This window comes from Astatotilapia calliptera, chromosome 14, assembly GCF_900246225.1.
Source record: "Astatotilapia calliptera chromosome 14, fAstCal1.2, whole genome shotgun sequence".
Lineage (NCBI taxonomy): Eukaryota > Metazoa > Chordata > Actinopteri > Cichliformes > Cichlidae > Astatotilapia > Astatotilapia calliptera.
This window is the reverse complement of record NC_039315.1, coordinates 2,959,539-2,983,513: the sequence shown is the minus strand read 5'-3', so window position 1 is coordinate 2,983,513 and position 23,975 is coordinate 2,959,539. Positions and strand designations below refer to the sequence as shown.

The following is a 23,975-nucleotide window of genomic DNA, read 5'->3' as shown; positions in this document are numbered from 1 at the left end:
CAGGGATGGATGTGGTCTGCTCTCTGAATCTGGTAAAAGTCTGGCGGTGGAGCTTTAGAGACGGACTTAGAGGGAACAATAGTCCAAAAGCATAGATGACCTTTTCCACGTCCACTTTAGATAAAAGCAATACAATAACATAATAACTTTTCTTATATTTATCATTTGAATAAAGCACGAGTGTATTTGCAGCTCAGACACCCTCACCATTTGTTCTGGGAGCAGTTCATTAGTTCAGGAGCAAAATGTCTTCCATTTATTTATTTATTTATTTTTTCAATTTCCAACCAACTGTGGGAGCTAACGAGTTACAGCAACGACCCGCAGAGTCACGTGACTGCTTTAAGTCATTCTGGCTGACTGTACGTCTACTCAGGCTGAAGGTGGGCGGAGTTAAGTTGGCAGTTATGCACGGTCACCAAATTCAATGTCATTGTTCTCCCTCAAACGACTCATTCTTCTGTGTGATTTCTATTAAAACAACATCCTTAACTCATTTTAGAAAGCTGCACGCATTCATCAAATTGGATTACAAGCAGGAAATCTGGCACCAGGACCCAGAAGGCCTGCGGTCTAAGATCAGCTTTAGCCTACGGTCATTTTGGAAGCATGAAGAAACGTAAAACTCTTAAGCAATGCCTTTATAAGCACAGACTGATTGTGGATAGTATCCTGCCCAGAGGTTTTATTTTGGTGCCCACAACATGAAACCATCACAGAAAGCTCAGCTTCGTTTTTGCATATCCTTCTGTCTTTAGTTTCATTCCTCTTTTCTTACACAAGCCTATTAACCAACACTTTGTTGGACCAAACACGCAACTTCATTTTTACACGCTTGTTATTTTGCAAAGACGCATATGTGAGAGTAGACATCTGTTGTTTGTGGAGCAAAAATGCAGAATTTTTCCACTTCATTGGACTAAAGCCTCCCTCCAGAAACCCACAGGCCACACTGAGGGCGAAGCAGTGCCTCGCAGGATGTTCAGCACGAGGAGTTAAAGGACCCGACAAAAATAATGTGACCACAGCAAAACACGGCGAATCTTTTGCTGCCAGAGAAAAGCGTGACCTCTTTCTCAGAGCGGACTAAATGCTCGTGATGCTCACTTTCTTTCCCACCAAAGTCAATAAGCAGCACAGCACATCGGAGGCAAAAATAATCTGTTCATTATAATTTATGGCTGCTACTTTGCAGCGTTCATTTCCAAAGCTATTTAGGTCTGCTGCTGTTAATTGATAATTCTGCAGCCAATTTGGAGTTGCTGACTTTGGTAGTTAATTTTAAAAGTAATTTCAAAGTGTTGCTTTTAGCTGTTCATCTTGGAAGCAATTTGGGGCCAGAGATGGTGGAGAGTCTATTTAGTGACGCTGCTGATTAATTGAGTAGAACAGAGGACGCAGAAGTGAGACTGTATCGCCGACATTTTTCACCAGATGTAAAAAAACCAGCATGTTAACAGAAAAGTCGGGCAGTGACCTCATGAGCCTCGATTTGTAACTCGGCGTGTTTATCAAATCGCTCTGTACAACCTTTAATGACACTTTCAGTCTAAAAACGCCTGCAGTTAAGTAGCGCAGTATGTCCAATTTCTTAGACATTAGCAAACATAATATTTATCTATGCCAGGCCACGCAGGCTCATGATGGGAAAAATAGTTTCTAAGCTCCATATTTTTACACTTGCTCTTTTAAAATGAATCTTATTTCTGCTCTTTTACGTACTCTCACATAATTTATATGGAACTTATGAATACTGTATGAGCAGCAAATATAAATAAAGATCATCACGATTTGATTTTACCTTAAACAACCGGACACGAGCTCTTTAAAAGTGTTGATGTAGATATTTAAACAGAATGAACTGATCTGGATTCTTTCTGCAGATGTAATTCAGAATGACTCATAATATGAGTTACGTTACAGTATTTTAGGTAATGTGCAGTTGTCAAGTACAGTATTTAGCAGGAGTGTTATTTATGGGTTGTGAGTGTTTATTGTTGCCGTGCCAGCAGCTCAGAGAGCTGTAGTTGTGTACAGGACATTGTGCTCTCATTACAGTGCATCCAAGACAGGAAACAGATTTTGTTTTTCCTCCCACCCACAGTCTCTTGTTCATCCCAAACTCAGCTCAATTCTTCTGTGGGCCAAACTGTAAAAGGAAAAAACAGTTTGAGACAAACAATCACACACCAAACGAACAGGGCTCATGTTACCGGTGGTCACATTTGCCTGTAATATCACTATTAGCCACAGCGGTCCCTTTCTCAGGGTGGGACACGTCAAGCAGCAAGAGAACAGTCAGCACATGAATCGCAAGCAGCGTGACGGATTTGAGAGACTTTGACAAGGACTAAACTGTGATGGTTAGACGAGGGCATCAGAGCATTTCCAGAACGGATAGAAAAGAATCACTCAGAGAGAAACTTGGAAGCAACACAATGTCTCGTACTTCTTTTTTTTCAGAGACTCGCTGAAAAGACCTGATGAGGAGAGAGAGAGGTGCGGTGAGATTTTTCAGCATCACTGAAGACTCGCTAACTTGTCAACGATGAGGTACGGTAAATGGTGAACATCGCTGCGGTGAGGAGGCGAGAGGCACACAAACCCAGCTGATATTTCCACATTCAGTGGTGATCACCGTGTGGTAGAATGGCACATGGAGAGCACTACTTTAGTGCAGGCTGTGATGTGATCAGCTGAGCACAAGCTGCTGCTTTTTTTCAGATGTAAATGAACAAAACTTCAGTTACCCATGAACACCACAGCCTGCTCTGCATCAGCCCAACACAGAGCATGACTGTAAACTTCACCACAGTACTCCAAACTGTCTGTGCTAAACTGTATAGTGCACTTCAATTTTTATTACAAGATGTCATGTATAGATCCAATATCTGATGTTATTTTTTCTTCTTCTTCTTCCCGGGAAATACAGCAACTGCACCTTAGCTCCGATCCAAACCGCACACAACAATTTGTATATTTCCTTTTTGAAAAGGTATATTTGAAATTATCTGCCAATTGAAATAAAGTTACTCCTGCTTAGTAGAGCTAGCTAGATGCTGGAGTAGAACTACTAACTTGGAAACTGTGGCAGGGATGAGAAAAGGTTGAGGGATGGACGGTGCCTCCATATCCATAAACCACAATGTTCCAAACTTGAAGTCTAATGTTTTGTTTTGGAGAAAAACAACTAATGTGAATAACTTTTAGTGTGTGCCGGTCCATTTATGCTAGCAGGAAAGTAGTGCAAGTACTCATCAAATTCAAGTCTGTTGAACTACCATTGCACCCCACGTGCCATTTACACCCCGTTGTGTGTTCCTGATCAAATGAATCCTGATCATTCTGTCATTCAAGATTCCCGGATTACACACAGGAAAAAGTTGACCATGGTTTGACTGCCAGACCATGTCGAATATCAACCTTTAATTGCACTGCAGCTTCATTAATACTTTAAAGGTCATGGCTCCACAGCTCCCATATAGAGCTCTATAATCGCACAGCCTGCATCCAGCTTTTAAATAATTAAACAAGGTACAGTATGTTTGACAGCTTCATTACAGCTGGTCGCTGGGTTCGATTATATTAAGGTCGCTGGAGGCGACACAGGTGCAAACCTTCATCTTTCAGCAATCAGGGAGTTTTCTGAAGGCTCCACGTTGCTTGAATGCTGCAGAGACGAGGCGCTGGGTCTGTGCCGTCTGACGATGAGCGCGTGCTGGTGACACATTTAAACGGCATCAGATAAGAGCTTTATTTATCTTTTTCATTGCAGCCATCCATGCTAAAACATTCTGGGAGGAACCCGAATCTGTTGTTGTGTGAAGTTAATTTTATTAGTGCAAGGAGAAAGGTGGGAGTTTCATAGGGGGAGGGAAGAAAATCACAGTTTGAGGTGGAAATTTATAAGTAAAAATATAGTTTCATAACCACAACCTGTGATGTAGATTCTACTAAAAAAAAGTGTGGCGTAATTGGGCAAAGTACAGTGGAATAAAGTAAGTACTAAAGCAAGAATCTGGTGTCACTTTTTAATAATATAGACACATTTCTTCCACAATCAGTAATGCTTGGGGAGCTGGAAGAAAGTGTATGCTAAGTAAATAAATCAGGACAGGCACACTGAGAGGTCAAGCCTCGGACAGCAGCTTCTTTACTTCTTTATGTTTGCCTCCAGTGAGGACGGAGTTTGTCCTTGGATTTCTTTCTGTTTAACATGTGGAAGCCTCCCCAACACTGCATATAACTCATCCAGACAGATTTATGACTTTGAATGAGCCTCAGGCCGCCCAGCACAGAGCGCTGATCTGCTCTCCAACAAAAACAAACATCAATAATTTAGATGACACGTAAAATATAAATATATTAACCCATCGGCACAAAGACAAAAAAACTGAAAATTACAAATTGACTAATACACATGAAATCTATTTTTCTGAAACAGATGCTTATTCAGGCCTAAAATAGCCCCAGCAATGAATTAATTATACAAGTAATCCATCAAGAATAAATTAAAACATTTTCAGGTTCAAGCTTCTGAAATGTGAGAACTGGGAGATTTTTGGACTTTAATGCCACTCAAAAGTGAAAACGTTTGTGTTATTGAGACAGAGACATTCAAAGGCATCACTGTCTGTCACTGGAACTGACACTTTTACCTATAAATAACAGCAGGGTTGCACAGCGGTTATTGCCTCACAGCAAAAAGGTCCTCGGTTCAAATCCACCTTCTGTCCGGGGCCTTTTTGTGCAAGTGTCTTCCTCCCACAGGCCAAAGGCATGTGATTTGGTGTTTGCCTGGCTTCCCATTCATGATTTTATTGATTACTTTTAAGTCCCTGCACAGTATAGCTCCACTTTAAATCTCAGAATGGTTGTTCCTCATTCTGAACCCAGATCCCTCATGTCAGAGAATCAACTATAGTTCCAGATTTCACAGTTTAAACTCAAATGCTGTGGAACGAGGTTTCCTCACCCTCATGTCTGCTTATCTTATGTTCATGTGATCGTATTTAGGTGGTGTATACAAATGTCAGGTGACTTCCAGTGCAAGAAATTTCCCGAAGGGGACCGAGCGATGTACCTGTTTATGTGCATCTATCTATAGCTTTTTATAATATTGCCCTAATGCAGTGTTTCCCAACCTTTTGGAGCCACGGCAGATATTTCCCATTAGAAAAATCACACGGCACGCCATCAAACAAAAATGGCACAAAAAGCATATTGATCATTTTTCACCACGCACCAGACAGAGCAGAATCAGCTCGGTTTGTCCCCAGTTTACCTTTTCTGCTTTCTTCATGCTAGAACCTTCATCTGTTTTCTCCAGGACCAGGTCAGACTGACTACTTTATCTTTTCAAATATTCATCTATTGCTTGTTTTATTGGCAGGTGACAACCAATTTAATTAGAGCAGGAAGTTGTACTGCCCTCTAGTGGAAGAGAATGTACTGTTACTCACGCCGATCGCTTAGAAAACTAATCAGGTGGAACCAGATAATCTTCCACGGCTCATGTATGTGCCGCTGCACAGTGTTTGGGAAACACTGCCCTAATGTTTTACTATTGTGTTCTTTATTATTGTCTTTTGTTTTCATTCATCTGCTTTTCTCCCATTGTTGATATTTTTGGAATACTATAAGGCTGAGATTTTTTAAACAAATGATATGAATCAAATGGATTATTATTATTATTGTTATTATTGTTGTTGTTGTTGTTGTTGTTGTTGCTGCTGCTGCTGCTGCTGTTGTTGTTGTTATTATTCTTATTACATAACAGTGAACTTAAGTGAAAATGGAGGCAGAGAAAAAGAAATGACAGCAGAAATAGACGAACAAGTGGAAAGCAAAAGGAGCCGAGGTGTTTGAGAGGTAAACAGATGAAGAGAAGAAAGATGCAAACAGGCGAGATTGTTCTTCCAGCACAATCGCTATCGATCGCTTTCCTGGCACAGACGTGTATATTAGCAGAGAAAACATCGCCGGGTGTGACCTATTTCCTGCTGCTGCATTCATACCCACACACGCACAGAGATCATATACACCAATCACCCATGCAAACACACAACAGGACATATAATTACCGCACATACATGCAGCACAATCGCATGCAGCGGAAGTACAAACAAACAAGCTGCAAGCGAGCAGCAAATTACAAACAGACTAAAACACACTGCAGTAAACTCCTGTAACAAAGCACTGGACCTCATTAAAACACGATGTATGTTTCCTGTACTGCACAACAGTTGTGTCATGTACCTTTGATTCTGATTGGTCCTGATTAGCCATTAATGGCCAATGTTCAACATTAGATTAACATAATGAGGTTATTGAACAACAGATTTAGCGTATTGATGTATCGTTTATGATAAACCCACAGACAGTTATCACCTGGCTCTGAAGGTCCCTCCAGCATCATTCTGGAACCATGTCTCGCTGCCTGGTGCCTATTTGGGAGCAGAGGCACCCAAAACGTTTTGAAGTTCTTTTAACTGTGCATTAAGTTTGAATTCAGTTTTTTTTTATATGCAACAGCCATCTACCACGACGGCTGGGGGTGATGGAGGGAGACAGGAGAGAAGAGAAGCTGCTATACATCTAATGATTAAATGCAAGGTGGTGTATAAACACAGAATCCCCCAGCAGCCTACACCTATTGCAGTATAACTAAGGGAGGATTCAGGGTCACCTGGTCCAGCCCTAACTATATGCTTTAGCAAAGAGGAAAGTTTGAAGCCTGATCTGAAAACCAGAGATAGTGTCTGTCTCCCAAACCCAAACTGGGAGCGGGCGGCTTTTAAATCAACTTGCTCCTCCCGATATTACTTTATCAGAAGATATCACTATATTATATAAGCCTTTGTTCTTTCACTTAGATCATCCACTGGTTTTCTGGTAAATATAGCTTTTATGTCTCGTAAAAAATCCATGGAAGCATTTTTTTATGTTGTATTTGCTGTTTGTCTACATTACTACTATCTATGCTAACGCTACAGCTTCACCCCCAAATGTGGAGTTTGCCCCCAAAGGCTTCATCCCACAGTCCAAGTTGTTTGGTTAGGTGTGAATGTGATTGTGATTGGCTGTCGGTCTCAGTGTGTTAGCCCTGTCATAGGCTGGTGACCTGGCGACCTGTCCAAGGTGTACCCTGTACCCTACATCGCGACCTTGATGAGGACCTTGACGACCTTGGTCAGACTGAGTTGCACCGCCTACTCAGCACGAGGCAGCCTTAACCTAAGTATACTCGTCACATCCAATTTTCCAAAAAATAGTATTTCACCGAACCCTCATCCAGCTGCTTTTCTCTTTTGCTCATGAAAGGGAAAAAGAGTGCAGGGTCTTATTAAATCTGTGCCCCACCACTGGAGGAAATCCAGACACTTTGAAATGAGGAGATTAGTGTGGATGTTTAAATCACTGCTATATAACCAGTCGTGGCTGCTGGAATAATTGAGACAGGGTGGTTTTGCCGTGAAATTAAAAATATTTTTATCGGTACTGGCATCAGATGAAACATTAAGGAAGAAGACATCAATCGCTTCCACAGTGGTTGCAGTTTGTACCTGTGTTAGAGTCACAGAAAGTGCACACCTGCTTGAGGGAATCATCAAACAGATTTGGCATACATTGCATCAGGTTTTATATCAATAACAAAGTGAAAGAAATGTATTATTTGAGCACACAAAGCATCTTCCTTCTTTCTCTCCCTTAATGCATCTCTATTTCCTCCCTGAACTGTCTGACTATTTCTCTTTTGTAGCTCAGCATGTCACGTCTGCTTTTTTATGGTTCAGAAAATCCATTTATATACAAAAGCAGCAAGTAAGTCATCTGAGGATGAAGCCCACTGTGTTTGTTCCACAGTGACTGAGTGCGCTCAGGAAAGTAAGAGCGGAGGGTCTCGTGGGGAATGCTATGACGATCTCTGAATAGTGGCAGGACCACTCGCTTTTATAATAAAGAAAGAAAGAAGGGAGAAAGGAGAGGGGTTAAAAGGACAAGAAGAGCTCATAGGGCGCTTGAAGTGAAGAGAAAGATGCTCTGAACTAATGAGACAGAGATCAACAGCTGGATTCGGATTTATCGTCGGTTTGTCTTCAGGGCAACGCAACTACAAACGCAACAAAGATTAAATCTGACCCTTTGTGGTTTAAACTGTGAGTCATTTGCATGGCAGAAAGAGGAATATGAATCATCTGCAGGAGCCACGACTCTGACCTTTGCACTTTATGCTGCTGATTCACATATGGTATAGTTAGCTTTTATTTTAACATCTGGGGAGAGAGAGAGCGGACTCTTTGTAAAAGCACGAGATATTTCATACAGCTTCAAATACTGATCTGAGGGCACTGCCAAGGCACACGCAGACTTTCTTTACATCACATTACTATGAAGTCTCACCATCAACTTATTGTGAGGTGTGAAAAACTGAGATAAGCTGGGATTAGATGGTCTGATTACCAACTCTAACCTGGGCCATGGAGGCTGTAGAGGATGGACATGTGAAGAAACATCACTTTTACTGGAAGCAATCTGACCACCTGTGTGTAATGTAACACTTATGACCAACATGTACTGCGAATTCAGAGGCCTTAACGTCAAACAACACACTGCAGGCCACGATCATGACAACAGGATCTTGTAGTAGCCGACATTCTGTGGGCTACTACAAGATGTACAGTTACTGTGTGATGATCACACAGTAACTGTACTGCAGTAGACCGAGGTGTGCTGCACATAGGACCAACAGCCCTCCAACAGTACTGCAGATGATTAGTGAATTAGTGTTACTGGTGTCACAACCCGGCTGAAAGTAGATGCCAAATAGGAAGTCCACCTAAGACAGAAGAAGCCAGGTGACCCCTGAGGGCACGGGTGAGCTGCAGTAGCTGCCACGGGGTTATCTGGATGCATAAAAATGCACAAAATGTCTACTGCAGCGTAGTTTGTCCTGAGCAAAGCACCAGCACAAAGGTAAGAAATGTCATTCTTAAAATTGTAGCAATATTGAATAAAAAAAATCAATAAATGAAAATCAGTTGTGGCCAAACGTTTTGGGAATGTCACAAAGTTTGTTTTTATATAGTGTTTAGATTCTTTAAAATTCCAAAGAACTATTAAATTAAATAAAATCTATATTGTGTTTTGTTTAATTAAAATATTCATATACTTTCCAGCAGATGTGAACTGTGTTTGGAAATAATAATTACTAGAAATCAACATAGCCCCATGCTTTACTACAATGGGGAGGAATAGAAATGTGGTATGTGAGTGCAAAATAATAAGAATTATTATTATTACTATTAAAATACAAACTTGTTTTACACACTTTTGTATCGTTTGTATATGGAATGTATGCAGATTTGGTAGCGGACAGATAGAAGGCAAGAGTTCATGCATTTCAGTTTCAGGCGTGAAGAACGTTGACCGTGCAGAGTAACTGTGTTTATACTGAAAGACTGTGAAATCAAGTATCTTAACATCTGTGAGATAAACTTTACAAACAACAGACAAAACACTGAAATAAAGAGCAGTGACTAAGTACAGTGGCAGGTTAATATCCACTGTTGGAGGATAGATATTCAGGCTTTTGTTTTCCAGCTTTGAGTCTGTGCTGTGAATCACTGTGTAAAGTGGAGAGTTGGAGGATCAGTGATCACTGACGAGAGAAACCAGGCCTGAGAGATGCGTGTTTATTCCTGGATGATCCTCCAGCAATAGGGAGGGGGTGGTGGGGTTGGAGGGTGGGGGGTGGACTGACTCACTGGCTGACACACACACACACACACACACACACACACACACACACACACACACACACAGCTGAAGATGGAGACATAAAAGTGATCATCAAAAAGAAAAACATTCAGTGAGTCAATCACAGGGCAGCCAAAGAAATGTATGTGTGTGTGTGTGTGTGTGTGTGTGTGTGTGTGTGTGTGTGTGTGTGTGTGTGTGTGTGTGTGTGTGTGTGTGTGTGTTGCCTTGGGTCCTTTCATTCCATCTCTATTGATGCTCATCTCAATCGTCTCCATACAAACAGCCCTAAAACACACAGGCACACATACAGCATCTCATGTTCTAGTTTTACTTCACCGTCTTTGTTGTATCCAACACATTGTTTTGTTTGTTTAACAATACACGAAGAACTTGCAGCTAAACCCCGCACTTACCACCAATGACGGGATCTTTGTCACGATGCTGAATGACTCAAAAAAAGCTTCTTAGCCTTCATACAAGCCTTTGGTGAACATACTGGCAGGGAAACAGGTTTTTCTTGCTGTCATTGTTGAGACTCTTTGTATCTGCAGCACCAACAAACCATCAGTGAGGGAGGACACTGGTTTGCCCCTAGGAATTCTGGGAACATGTAGTTGATGGGTTCTTTATTTACATAATGATCACTCTCAACATGTTATGATGCTCTTACCTGTAGAATTTCTCGCCCATTGTTGTCCAGCATCATCCGGGCTAGTATGATTTTAGCTACATGTCTCTTGTTTTTATGTTGTGCACAGTTTGAGAAGCAGTGAGTATTCAGATACTCATGGTGACTCTTACTGGATACATAACCTGATCATGATCAAACCAGTATGAATCAAATGGCAGTATCACCACAACACTATATACTGTACACAGTTATGACTCTCTTTGTTCAAGGATAGCTGCTGAGTGGAAACAGTTTCTTCTCACAAGTTCTAAAACAATGGCATTGATTCACATCTGAATAACAAATCCATAAAGTGTTCCTGCATCCACACAGATAAACACCATAAATAATTGATCTGAGTGCAAAAGGAGACTGCTCTGTGGACATTTGAGCCTTTATTGTATGTTGTTCTGTGTGTTTATCGTCGGGTCTGTGAACGAGTGTGTAAGCAAAATAATTTTAGCATGAAGGACTGCTAAGCTAAAGCTACCCAACACTGAAAAGCAAAACTGGTTCCGTGTGGTGTAAAGCACTCGTATCTCTGCGAGCAGTAATTGCCTCATAATTATTATTCATCACAGGCTCTTTGATCGTGGAACTCTCCAGTGATACTAACGTTATCGTCGCACGGGCAGAGAGATGGGAAGCTATCAGTGCATAACTTGAAAGACAATGCAAAGTTAAAGAAGAGATATTTTAACGGGGACACAAAAAGTAGGGGGAAAGACTGAAAAAGAAGCAAGATAAAACAAAGAAAGTGTGAAGCAGAGATAGAGAGAGACCAGCGAGGATGACGCAGTGGCTGACTAACACTGAGTGAGGAACGACTGAAAGCAGGAGCGTACTCGTGGTAATTTAAGACGACATGAGCAAGGAAACAAGTGTGAGGGTTAGTTAGAAGATGAAAGACGTAAAGCTAAAGACTGGAAGGAGGAGTATGAGGGGAAAAGAGATGGCAGATGGAAATATTTGAACTTAAAACCTGCAGAGTGGCTCACAAACATCCCAGCATCCTCCACAAACAAATCGCTAAATATGAAATGATCTGCAAAAGCGCACATGGAGCCACACATATGTGCATCGCGAATCTCCAGAGTTATTATTAGGTTCTGTTGTTATGCTAAATAAAAAGAAAAAGTACAAGCTTCATATTTTAAATCTTTTCCTCTATATTTTCTGCTTCATTTATTTTTTAGGGGTTTTGAGGGTAAATGTTGTTTTTTCCCGTCTTTTTATATATGTGGATTATCTGAGTGTCCAAGTGGAATTTAAGCTCTGCATTTTCTGCTGCCATGCTTTAATGCAGAACTTAACTCCGCCTCTGTGAACACCAAAAGCTGGCTGGTATGTGACACTAAAATATCATTTTACACATGCAACTGATTTTTTTTCCAGTGGCGAGCATTTTTATCAACAGGCTGGACAACTGTGTGCACATGTTCACCCAAGTCCAACAAAACCTCATGAGTATAGAGAAGCAGCAAAGGTCACATGGAAAGAAATAAAGCCAGAGTGTCAGAGACAGAGGGGAGGTTAATGGTTGCCCCTTTCTTGCTCTATTAGAACACAGCACCTCAGATAAAGATTAGATATCCTTCGTCCACATGACAAATGGCTGTGATCGGGTGCTGATGCAGAGCTCTGAATCACCGTAAAGAGACATTTTTAGAGTTCTGTGGATGGATTTGCTCCGTGGAGAGTGAATGTAGCCCAGAGGAATACCTCGGTCTCCCAGTGCAGGAACAATATATCAGATGAGTGTTTTCAGTCCTCCATAGGGGCCTTTGTGCCTCGAGCTCTCTGCCTGAATTATCAATTTAGATGTTGAAGCCAAAGAAAAGGACAGCTTTGGACCATTTTGTGGCGTGGTGTGTTCTCCAGAGGTGGAAAATAAGCTATTACTGTTTTGCTGCATATGCCCAGGTCTGTAATTTCAGGTCTCATTTTATTTTGAAACAGAAACAGTTTTGATTTTTTTTTTTTCATTTTATTTTTAGACCATAACAGTTTCTCTTGGGATGGAATTATGAGCACAAATAAGGATGTTTTTATACATGCTGTAAAAATTCAAGGTTCAGTCAAGGATTCTCCAGGAAGCAATGAAAGAATAAAGCCAGAGGGTATATTACAAAGTTCCCCACAAACACAAAGCATCATATACAGTAGCTTTAGCATCCAGAGAGGGGAAAGTGCAATCTATTTTTTATCTGTATATTTGCCAGATAATTGGCATGCTACTATACTTATGGGGGAAAAACGCCCGTCCTCATGAGTTTGAAGGCATTTGACTCATTTTGAGGTTACAGTATATATTTAGGTTTAGGCTGAGAGTTAGGGTTAGGTGTGTGTGTGCGTGTGTGTGTGTGTGTGTGTGTGTGTGTGTGTGTGTGTGTGTGTGTGTGTGTGTGTGTGTGTGTGTGAACACTGGTACTCTGGATAAATGGCTGTAAGAAATAATGTAGAAAATAGAAAAAAATCCAGCGACTGACTCTGTGAGAGGATGTTGTGTTCTTTCTTCGTGTATGCTCGCTCTGTGATTGGCTGAGAGTGAAGCTGTTCCCTCTCATCCCCCCTGCTCTGCACAAATCAGATGGAGATGACACTGATATATAGATATAGTTCTATGGGGAGCAGCGCTTGTCTCGTCATCCTGATGTGTCATCAGGCTCATCAGTCCACATTCACAGTTCATCCACCTTCCTGTTCCTGCGTATTAAACACATTATGAGGCCATGGGGGCAGCAGCCCGGTGGGATAGACCGAGAACACTGACACTGAGAGCATCACTTCTTTTAGGACTAAATACACTCATCCAAAACACTACGACTACTCTGATATGAAGCATATAGAGCTGATTATCTCATAACAACAATCTGGCCTGTATTAGATGAAACCTGAACAGTAACATCTTTGTGTACGCGAGAGAAACAGAAGGACTGGTCTGGTGAATCTCATTAACTGAAAGGTAAGTGGTGAGCGTAACGATACAAACTACAGCCCTGTGAATACGTTTTTGGCCCCTAACAAGAGCTCTCAGCATGGGTCAAAGGTGAGAGAGGGGCTGCTGTAACACAAGAATGACACAAAATGTGAATGATGTACAAGGATGTGTTGAGACCCATTGGTAACCGCTGCTCAACGTGGAAAACGCCTACAGTGGGCACGAAAAGGTCTGAACTGTTCCTTTAAGCAACGGCAGGTCACCTGACCTGCTGAGTCACATGGTCCTAGCACCCTGTGAGGGAGTAAGGCTGGTGGTGGGGCATGACTCTCTGGGAAATGTTGTGCTGGGAAACACCGTGTTCAGGTATTCATGTGCCACCTGGTCTGCAACAACACATGCTTTCAGTGGAATGGTTTCCCCCAAAGACAGTGACGTCTTTCATCAGGATAACAGAGCGACACAATGAGACTTTAACAATCTGCTGCAGACGTCTTGGAGTTATTAGAGTCTGCGGCTCAGTGGGTCAAAAACGGTTTGGGGACTTGGAGGGCCAACAGCATCTGAGACAGATGGTCATCATGGTTCATCAGTGCAAAGTCAGTTATTATATCATTGCATACTTAAAGACACAATGTGAGTTTCTTTACTGATTCAACAGTGTCTTCCACCTAGAATAACCCCTGATGAAATCATGGGGACAGCACAGTACTGTAAAAAATGCGAATAAGGGATATTTGACGACCCCAAATGAGACCACAGACGATTCTTAAATTGCATTTTCTTTGCAGTTTTTTCTGTTACTTAATGAAGCTTGTGGAAGAAGAAGTGTCACGTGTTCTGAATTTGTTCTTTCAGCTCATATTTCATGTTGTCCGATGCTACAGTAATACAGTACAAGATCTCTTTAATGGACAGGAAAATTTATACCATTTTTGTGAGTGCAGTACAGCTCTGACCCCTGCAATCCTCTTACAGCTTTTCTTCTTGGACACTTGCACTGTGTGGATGATGCAGGGATTGCGATTTGTTGCAGCTTATACTATTGTGAGTCACTCTGGATAAGTTGGCTAAATGACTCGGTGGGATGTTTTCACCAGGACATTTTTTCCCAGAATAAAATAGCTGCAGAGACTTTCAGAATAAAGGTGTAATGACAGAAGAGAAGAAGGATTATGGAGGTGTGTGTTGGGCTAATTTAACTTAATGAAGCATGAAATATGGCTTGCATGTGTAACAGAGTACAACATTTTACTAATCGAAATGTGGCTAATTAGAAATCCCAGTAATTTACTTTTTAGTAACAAGCTTTTAAAATGAAACATTTAATAAGAAAACAAACAAACAAATGAATGAATGTGCAAATCATAGGTAGAAAATTCAACAATTTCTCTGGTTATGGAGAGATTTATCACATGTGGTGTTCGTATTAGTAAGAGGTGACCTGAACAAACATACTGTGAACATTACTGGGGATCGTATCCCTCAGACACAAACAACATGATTCTTTAAGACTATTATGTTATGTTAGACAGCTTTACGACAGAGTCAATAAATTATTAATAAAATAATAGATAGAATTATGTCACACTGATAAACAGAGCAATGGAAAATTGCTATTAAACAATATTTAATGGTGGTTTATAATCTGTGCCCTGAGCACACTTTGTGTGTAGATTATTCTGTAGAGATTCTTCTTAGTGGCAGGTGAACATTAACCGATCATCACTTCAGTAAACAGAATTTATGTGTCAAAATCGCCCCTTGTGTTTTGTTGTCAGTAAATTTCACGTCATTTTTTCATTATGTACAGAAATCCTTTCTTTTGGCTTATTTCTGCTCAGTGCCATTCAGCAAAGCTGCTGGAACACATTTAAGTGCAACAGCGCTGTGGGGAAAGTGGCTCACGAGGCGCTGTCGATACGTCCAGACAGACTCCATTTCTAAGGCATTCTTTGCTTTAATTTCTACAGCCTCTTGTGATTCCTTCAACCGAGCCAAGTCTGTCGTGCCTGCAACCAGCCGACCGCGCCAAGGCAGGTGGCTGTGTTGGCCCAAAAGAACCTTTGCAATGTTGGAAATCTGTCTTCATTAAAATGCCTTATTTCAAACCTCACAAGCCTTTGAAGGACAATCCTGTTTTATTTCCCAGGTTCAGATATTTGTTAGAGAAGTAACTGCAAAGTAATCAAAACTATCAAGTTCTACGATTTTGATTAAGAACTCAAAGTAGTTACATTATTTTTATTTTTTTTAATGTAAGTGGTGTAACTATTCGTAACTATGTTAAAAACACATCTGTTAGCATCAGGATGCACGTAATGTTTTATGTAATTTCTAATAATAATGTGTTTTGTAATGATGATGTGACAGAATGGAGCTCACACACATGGAGAGGCCTTTTACATGAGGACAACAAACACACACTCACAGTATTACCGGCTGTGCTGCACACACAGTCCAGTTAAAGACACTATAAACATATTCCTGGAAGAAAACCAACAGAAAGAACTGAACCAGTCCCCTCAGGTCACGCTACATTTGAAAGAAGCTGTTTTAGCTCCCTGCCCACAGTTTTCGTCTGACGGGCTGACCCTTACAAGCTTCAATTTTCCCACCCAGAGTCGGACCTGAGATCAGGGTATCTGCTCTTTCTGACATCATAAAGAGTGAAAGGATCAGTGCATCACAGCAGCCTGAGCCTGCATATCCAAGGGACTGGGGCACCTGAAGTCTGTCCATTCAGAACTCTGGACTCTGAACAGTCAAGTAAAAGGTGGCATCTAAAAATGTCATAGACAAGGCTACGACATGTGGTGCGCTGCCTACTTGCACTTCTACCTAATCCATCTAGCTACACCAGCAAGACCAACCACACCAGCTATTACAGCTGTACGTAGGGCTGTTCGATATAACGATATATATCGGATGACGATATAAAAACGTCTATCGTTTCATTTTACGCTATCGGTTGTTTCGTGGTGTCGCAAAATAAACTGTTTACGGCAGTATTTTTCATCATTTTGATGGTCACTGTAGTGGCTATATTCATTTCTTAAAGTTCTCTCTTTCTCTTATATTTTATATAACCGTTCCACATAAGCCTTTCACAATAAAGCTCAAGATCCTGTTGAGACTTTTCAAAATAAACTGAATCACGTGAAAGAGCAGATTATTTACGGATGAGAATTAAAAAAGAGCCGTCAGGTGCTAAAAAATAAACCTTAGACTCAAACGTTAGAACAGGCTTTTCCCCGCAGCATGCCGTGTAATAAATACAAAGAAAACGGCGGCCTTTACAACTTATGTCTAAAAATGTGTCGTTTCATGCATCGGTTAAAACACTCGACTGCAGCTACATGACGCGCAGCTGGAAACACTTCACGTAAGTCGAGCTGCCCGAGATTCACAGAATTTACAGAAAATGTTACATTTTTGTGATTTATATCGTTATCGGGCGATAGAATTCGTATATCGGGAGATGAGATTTTGGTCATATCGCACAGCCCTAGCTGTACGCATATGATTTCCTCAGGGATTAATATGATATTCTGATTCTGACACTCCTGATTGACCCAAAAAAGGAAAGGACAAAAAATAAAGCCCGTTTTTGTTGCCGGCCCAAAGTGGTGCCATAGAAGGTCTACGGCAGGTCGGGCTGACGGCGAGTACCAGCACCAGAACCCAGCATAAGAAACATTATGAGCATCTCACACCAAGCAGACAAGCCGCTCTGCACTGGTCTCAAATAAACCACGTATTAGTTCATGATCACTTTTCCCCACTTATGCATCGGCTCTTTTCAGCTGAATGAAATAACTGGAGACGTACCTTCTAAAAAAAACTAAGCCTCAAAATTACCAAGCTGCTTTTCAGCACTTGTAATTTTTCCAGACATACAGTCAAACCACACAGAGAATTATCACATTAAATATTCCATTATGTACGACTTACCTGAGTTTCTTGGGGAAGCAGGAAGTCCTCAGGTAGAGTTGGTCCTTTTATGATGAATTCACATTCCAGTCACATCACTGGCCTAGGGGTTACAACAGGATGACAAGCTAACAAGGACACCCTCCTACCTGCAGGAGCGCAGAGGAAGAGGGGGAGGAGGAGGAGGAGGAGGAGGAGGAGAGTTGAAGAGAGGGGTTGAAATGAGACAAGGAAAGAGTGCAGGGACAAAAAGAAGAAAGAGAAAAATGTCAACACGTTGCATCATTAATTCATTAGTATTCCTAAAGATTCTTTGCCTCTATTTTCTGTCCCTGCTGTCACTTCTCCTCCCTCTTTTCCTCTATCACTTCTTCCTCTCTCTTTTTCGCCCTCCCTTCGAGGCTGCTCTGCCTCCTTTCCTTTCATCCAAATTCCTCAGCAGGACCTACAGAAAGGACGAAGGGAAGCTGCGGAGCGAGCGGTGGTTTTACAGAGTGACAAATATCCGAAATGAAAAATGAAAATACTGATAACTCAAAGGTTTGTGCTGAAGACAATTAGCTATAACAATTCATTAATATTGTCAAGCAGAAAGAATATTTTGAAGGGTTACAAATGGACATGTGAAGTCCTGAATTCTTCCTGAAACAGTTGTTATTGTTATATATTTGCATTTAGGAGCCAGAAGAACTACTCAAACAGTAACCAGCTAATATTATTATTCAGAATTAATCATTTGTGTCAGTTTTCAAGAAAAAATGTCAAATGTGTTGCAGATCAAACACTTACTTTTAAAGTTACAAGCCCATTACATGTCCATTATCAGACAGCTTAACTCTTTCAGTGTTTCTCATGGAAAACACTCAGTTTACATAGCAAACCTCTTACTGTCATGTATATAAGTGCACGCATGTCCATTACGTGACAGCATGTCAGAGTCGTGTTTTATTGTTGCTCTGCATGAAAAAAAGAGTCTTTATATGACAAATTGAGAATAATCTCTGTGTCTACACTTGATCAAAGATCATTTGATGCTTAAACCAAACCCCAGAAGTCTGCCACTACACTCATTCAAACAGCAAACGTGTATGTGTGATCTATGTAGACAGTGAATGTAAACCAGTAAATGCAGTCTTGCTGTGAAGCCTTGGACTGAAAATTCTGGATCCTGACATCGTGGTTGCAGCCCCATGTGATGAGTGAGAGGAGGAATGACTGAAGAACTGAGTTCTGCCCTCTCATGGTAAATGGATGGACGCTTCTTAAATAGTTCTACTTTTTACAACATGTCTCATTCACCCACTCACACCACACCATACCGATTATTGCACCTGCTCTACCTGCTGAGCCACAACCACAACCACAGCCCGTTCATGCTCAATAGGATACTAGAGCACACCCTGCATCTATTTAAGTGTTTGCTGAGGTCACAGATAATAATAATGGATTGCATTTATATAGCGCTTTTCAAGGCACCCAAAGCGCTTAACAATTCCACTCTCACATTCACACACTGGTGGAGGCAGCTACAGTTGTAGCCACAGCTGCCCTGGGACAGACTGACAGAAGCGAGGCTGCCACATCGCGCCATCGGCCCCTCTGGCCAACACCAGTAGGCGGTAGGTGAAGTGTCTTGCCCAAGGACACAACGACCAGGACAGAGAGCCCAGGGATCGAACCAGCGACCTTCCGGTTACAGATGCGCTTCCCAAAAATTTAAACGCAGCCTCTTAGAAATGAGACAAGTTTGATGTGCAAGATGTGAATTTTTTCTTTTTGTTTTTTTTTTAAAATCAGAGATTTACTTGGAAAAAATGTAATATGAAATAATAATGAAATTGTGGTCGCCCCAAGATTGGAAGGTGAGGGGTTCGAATCCACTGAATGGCTACTCTGAGGTACCCCTGAGCAAAGTACCGTTCCTACACACTGCTCCCCGGGCACCTGATTGGTGGCTGCCCACTGCTTCACTGAGTGAATGGGTTAAATGCAGAGAAAGTAATTTCCCCACTGGGATCAATAAAGTATACATTATTATTATCATCATTAACAGTGTTGTGCTGTATTAGCTATATAAATGTGTTATTGTTAGCTAAAGAAAGGCATCATGAAACATGAAAAAGCACTTGGAGCCTTTTGTCATCCAAACTGACATGAATGAAGTGTGGTGGATCTTCAGGATGGACTTAATCACACTGGTAATCTGAATTTGATCTCTTGAAAGAGGAATGGGAGTCTGGAGCTGGATTCAGCTGTCTGCTCTGCTGAAGTGGGACAATTTGCTTTCACTCACAAGTACCCTCACACTTTGTGTTTGTTCTGGATGTGAAGAAAGTGATTTCAGTCCATCAGTCCACAAATCCACCTCTCTGGGAAGGCAGATTAGTTTTTTTTTATGTGTTATTTCAAACCCACTCTGATGCTTCTGAGCTGAATGTTTCCACCAGTTTCCAACAAACAACCAGTTTGGATGAATTTGTGTGTGTTGGGTCTGTGTTTCCACAAGCCCCGCTAGTTTAGAGACTTATTCATCATGAAGAAAACAAGACAGTCAGCGATCGATCGATTTACTTGCAAGGGAGGCCTCGTCGGTGTCTACCACAAAATGACCCTAAATCGGGCCTCTGCTTGCTGCCTTTTATTGGGAAAACAGTTCACACAATACACATCACAGCAAAAGCACCTCCCACATCGGTATGCATGTGTGTGTGTGTGTGTGTGTGTTTGAGTGAGTGAGTGTATGAGAATGTGTGTGTCTCTCTGTGTGCATGACTTCCAGCTGTTTCTAACAATATCCTTAGTCATAAAATGGCAATCTCCCCCACACCCAATATATGGTTCAATTCCTGTACTGGTTCACCATGCACAACACAGTGAAGCCATAAAAGGGGCAGGAAGCTTACCACACAAGAAACAGATCTTCCAGATAAAATGTATTTGCACTAGAACCTCCCCCAGCACAGAGTGGCTGGAGAGGTGATCAGAGACAAAGGAATGTCTTGATCCTATAGATTGAACTCAGACCTTACAAATTTAAGAAGCACAATGACAACATTCAACAATTAGACTTAACAGTGTGCACACCCCACAACCTATTATTTTTAAGAGAGATGAATGTGACCGTGAAATCTCAAAAAGTGTCTTTTCAGAGTGACACACTCCAGCACCATGTTTCAATACAGCATCACTGACATCTGTGAGGGACAAAAACACAGATTCAGTATTTCTGCAGCTTTAACAAAGGAAACGATGTTTTCAGTAAGCTGCAAAACTCGCACTTTTCTCAGCTCCTATGTTCCTCATCACCGAGTCCACCTACACAGAAAAACCTGCGACCGGCTGTTCTCTTAAGTTTCTCCTGAGGCATGCTGGGAAATGCAAGCAAGTGCTAAGTGCAGCTGATGAGGATGACAGGATTCAGGTATAACAAAAAAGAAAATTAGACAAATATTTCACAGAATAACCTTCAGAGCATCACACGCTGATGATGTATAATGTGCCAACAACGTGCCTGAAGGTGGATTTTTTTCTCAGAGTTTGATATCAGGGTGGTGTGGGTGTAGCGTAGGTGAACAGCCCTTTTGGAGAAACAGTTACATCACATCCTGTGCATCGGCAGATATATACATTTTTCTTTAGTAATACATTTTTTTACTTCAAGAAACGCCCATTTTCGAAATGTATTCACTTGAATCGCCTCCAGGCTTTCAGGCGTGTACTGTTTACTTTGGTTAATTTAGTTTGCACTGCAGTAAGAGATAGAAGTAAGGTAATTAAACAAGGTGATAAAATGAAGCCACAACTGACAAATGCAGCAGAAACACAATTTGTGCGGCGGTGATAGATGACAGAAGAAGCTGGGCTGTAATAACGGTGGCTTCAAAACAAAAAGAAGAGAATTTGATAACAAAATCCAAATGGCTTTAAAACACAGCGTGATGGACGATGGCGGGGAAAAAAACAACAGTGTTCATAAAAAATAAGCAGAAAAGAACATGAATAACAGAGATGAAGAAAAGCTGTCCCAAGGGGGAGTTATTGGAAATGAGTGGGAGGAGGAAGGAGGAAGAGGCTGAGTGTTTCATCACCGGGGAAGCTTCAAGCTGTTTTGTTCAGACACTCGAAAGCAGTGGATTTTAGCAATGACAGGAAGCTGTCTCGCCAGACGATGAAATAAACAGCAGATAACTGGAGAGAACGGGAGATCGGAAAACTTCAAATTCACTGTGCCTTCTCCGAAAAGTGCAACGCTCATTGTTTGTGTCAACGGTAGCAAGACGAGAATCATTTTGCTGACATTACAGACGTCGTATTAGCAACGAGATTCTGTGAAAGAGCCCAAAGTTCAATTAATCTGAAGCAACATGTGTGTAGTCGAAGCCTAATCTGATTAGCTCTGCCACAGGGCTAAATGGTAAATGGACTGATTCTTATATAGTGCTTTTCGACTCTCACAGAGTACTCAAAGCTATACAACATGCCTCATTCACCCAATCAAGCACTTTATCTATACTTAGTGCTTTCTAACGACATTCATACACAGATGGATGCATCGGAGAGCAAGTTGCGGTTAGTATCTTGACATGCAGACTGGAGGAGCCAGGGATTGAACCACCGACCTTCCGATCAGTAAGTGACCTGCTCTACCTCCTGAGCTACAGCCACCCAGGAGGTGGAGCAGGTCACAGCTGCATTGTTGCACTGGGTGATGCGTTTCATCATTACCACCAAATATACATGCGTCATTTAATTCAGTCCCACATTCATCAACCTGCTATCCCAACTATGTGATAAATTAATGCTAAAAAATAGCCCTTAAAGAAGGCTGTTTTTATCAAATTTGTAATGTCAACAGTTTTAGAGGCACTACTGAATTTTAGGGCTAAGATTTACTTACAATTCTTATTCCAAAAGCCCAAATGTCAATTCCTGGCTGTACCTCACAGTAAACCATCTAAAATGCTCTAAAAGGCCACAAACTTGAACAATGCCCCTAGGACGTGAGGAACAGGAGACCAGTGTTGCCAACTCCTCAGTAAGGAAAATCGCTATTGGTTGTCCTAAAAGTCGCTAGAAGTCGCTAAATGTCTTCATCGCCTAATTTGCATAATTGGTCATGCTAATGTAATTGTAACCTATGTTGTTGGAGAGAGAAATAACATCGTGGACGAGACATAAAGTGAGTAAAATACGTCCTAAATGCATTTAGAAATTATTTATTACTACAAATTAATATTTTTTTTTAGCAATTATTGATTTTTTAATGTGACAATTCCAAACCTGCTCCTTTATCCGGGCTTGGGCCGGCAAAAGTGACCCGAAATAGGCACTCTGGTGGAGTTACTTTGTGTGTGTGCATGTGTGTGTGTTTATAAGTAGTTTTAAACCTTGTGATCCACAAAACAGCATAACAGTAAAAGAAGAACTGACTGCGTTACAGTCAGTGCAGGAGCAGCGGCTTCGCTCATGCGCGATTGATTTGTAGTTTGGATGCATAGGTGTGAACATCTCCTGCCCTGATAGCAGCGGGGGGAGGACTATCCTCCACCTGTGAGCACTTTGGCACGGGTGAGGTGCCCACGGCAGCACCCACTGCTTGTTGAGAGTAAGAGCGATACACGCTTTCACGTCAAAAAGTCGTCATAAATAAGGCTCCAATAACACCAGAAAAAGTCGCCAGATTTGTCGCTAGTCGCTTTTCAGAAAAAAAGTCGCTAAGGTGTCTGAAAACTCGCTAAATATAGCGACAGAGTTGCTAAGTTGGCAACACTGCAGGAGAAACTGAGCAGCAACTGTATAGCTGTATGTGTCAACGCTCCTGGGTTAGTCCATGGCTATTCATTCACTTTTGGAGCCAGCTTCAAGAGTCCTGACATCCTAAAAGAATGATTGTATAACTCAATAAGCATTAAAATGATCGTCTCGATTCCAAAGAAGCGTGTCTTCTAACACGCATTTTCATATAAAGTTTGAGAGCAAAGCTTTAGCTCGAAATGCTGGGTTTATTTGAGGTTGAAATCCACATTTAAGTGCTGCATTCCTGGAAAGAGGGTTGGATTAGAAAACGGATTACCAGGCATGTAGACAAACAGGTTAAATCACAAAGACCACGGGATGATCAGAAATGACAGAGAGGGAGGGAAGCAGGAGGTGAATTGAGCCTCATGGCAACTGACAAGAGTGCAAGAGGAGAGCTGGAGTACAGTAAGCAGCACACAGGTGTCTTCTCATCTCTACACCGGTCAGCACTTCTGACTGACAGCTGGATTAGCATTAGCACAACACAGCCACATGGATTAGCGTTAGCGGGCCCGGTGCTGCACAAAAAGGGATTAGCCTTAGCAGGAGCTAATGCTGTAGGCTAAGAGATTAGCACTAGCTATAGCATGGCTCCAAGCTACAAGAGAAAAGATTAGCTGCGTATATCTGACTTCATACTGAGCCACTGTAGATGATCAGGAGCCTACAGGACCAAACAGCAGAGGATTTCAATTTCAAATATGGAAACTGTGGGACTGAAAATGGAAACAGCTTCATGTAGCAACTCCACCAAAACACTGTTAGATAATAACAGGAATAATAAAACTAGAAATACATGCTTGTCATTAAAAATTAAAACATTTTCACGATATTTATGGGGATCTTCTTTGTTTTTCTGGATAGTATTTT

General features: G+C 41.4%; 1 protein-coding gene across 5 annotated transcripts in view; it reads right to left on the bottom strand.

The window, feature by feature from the left end:
• LOC113037032 (leucine-rich repeat and fibronectin type III domain-containing protein 1-like protein) overlaps positions 1-23,975 on the bottom strand; it is a 409,870-nt gene that overhangs the window by 228,259 nt on the left and 157,636 nt on the right. For 4 of the 5 annotated variants that reach the window (XM_026193741.1, XM_026193744.1, XM_026193739.1 and 1 more), the window contains exon 3: positions 17,328-17,455. The gene's annotated coding sequence lies outside the window, so the exon portion shown is untranslated. The remainder of the gene's footprint in view (positions 1-17,327; positions 17,456-23,975) is intronic. The other variant, XM_026193742.1, reaches the window with a different exon arrangement.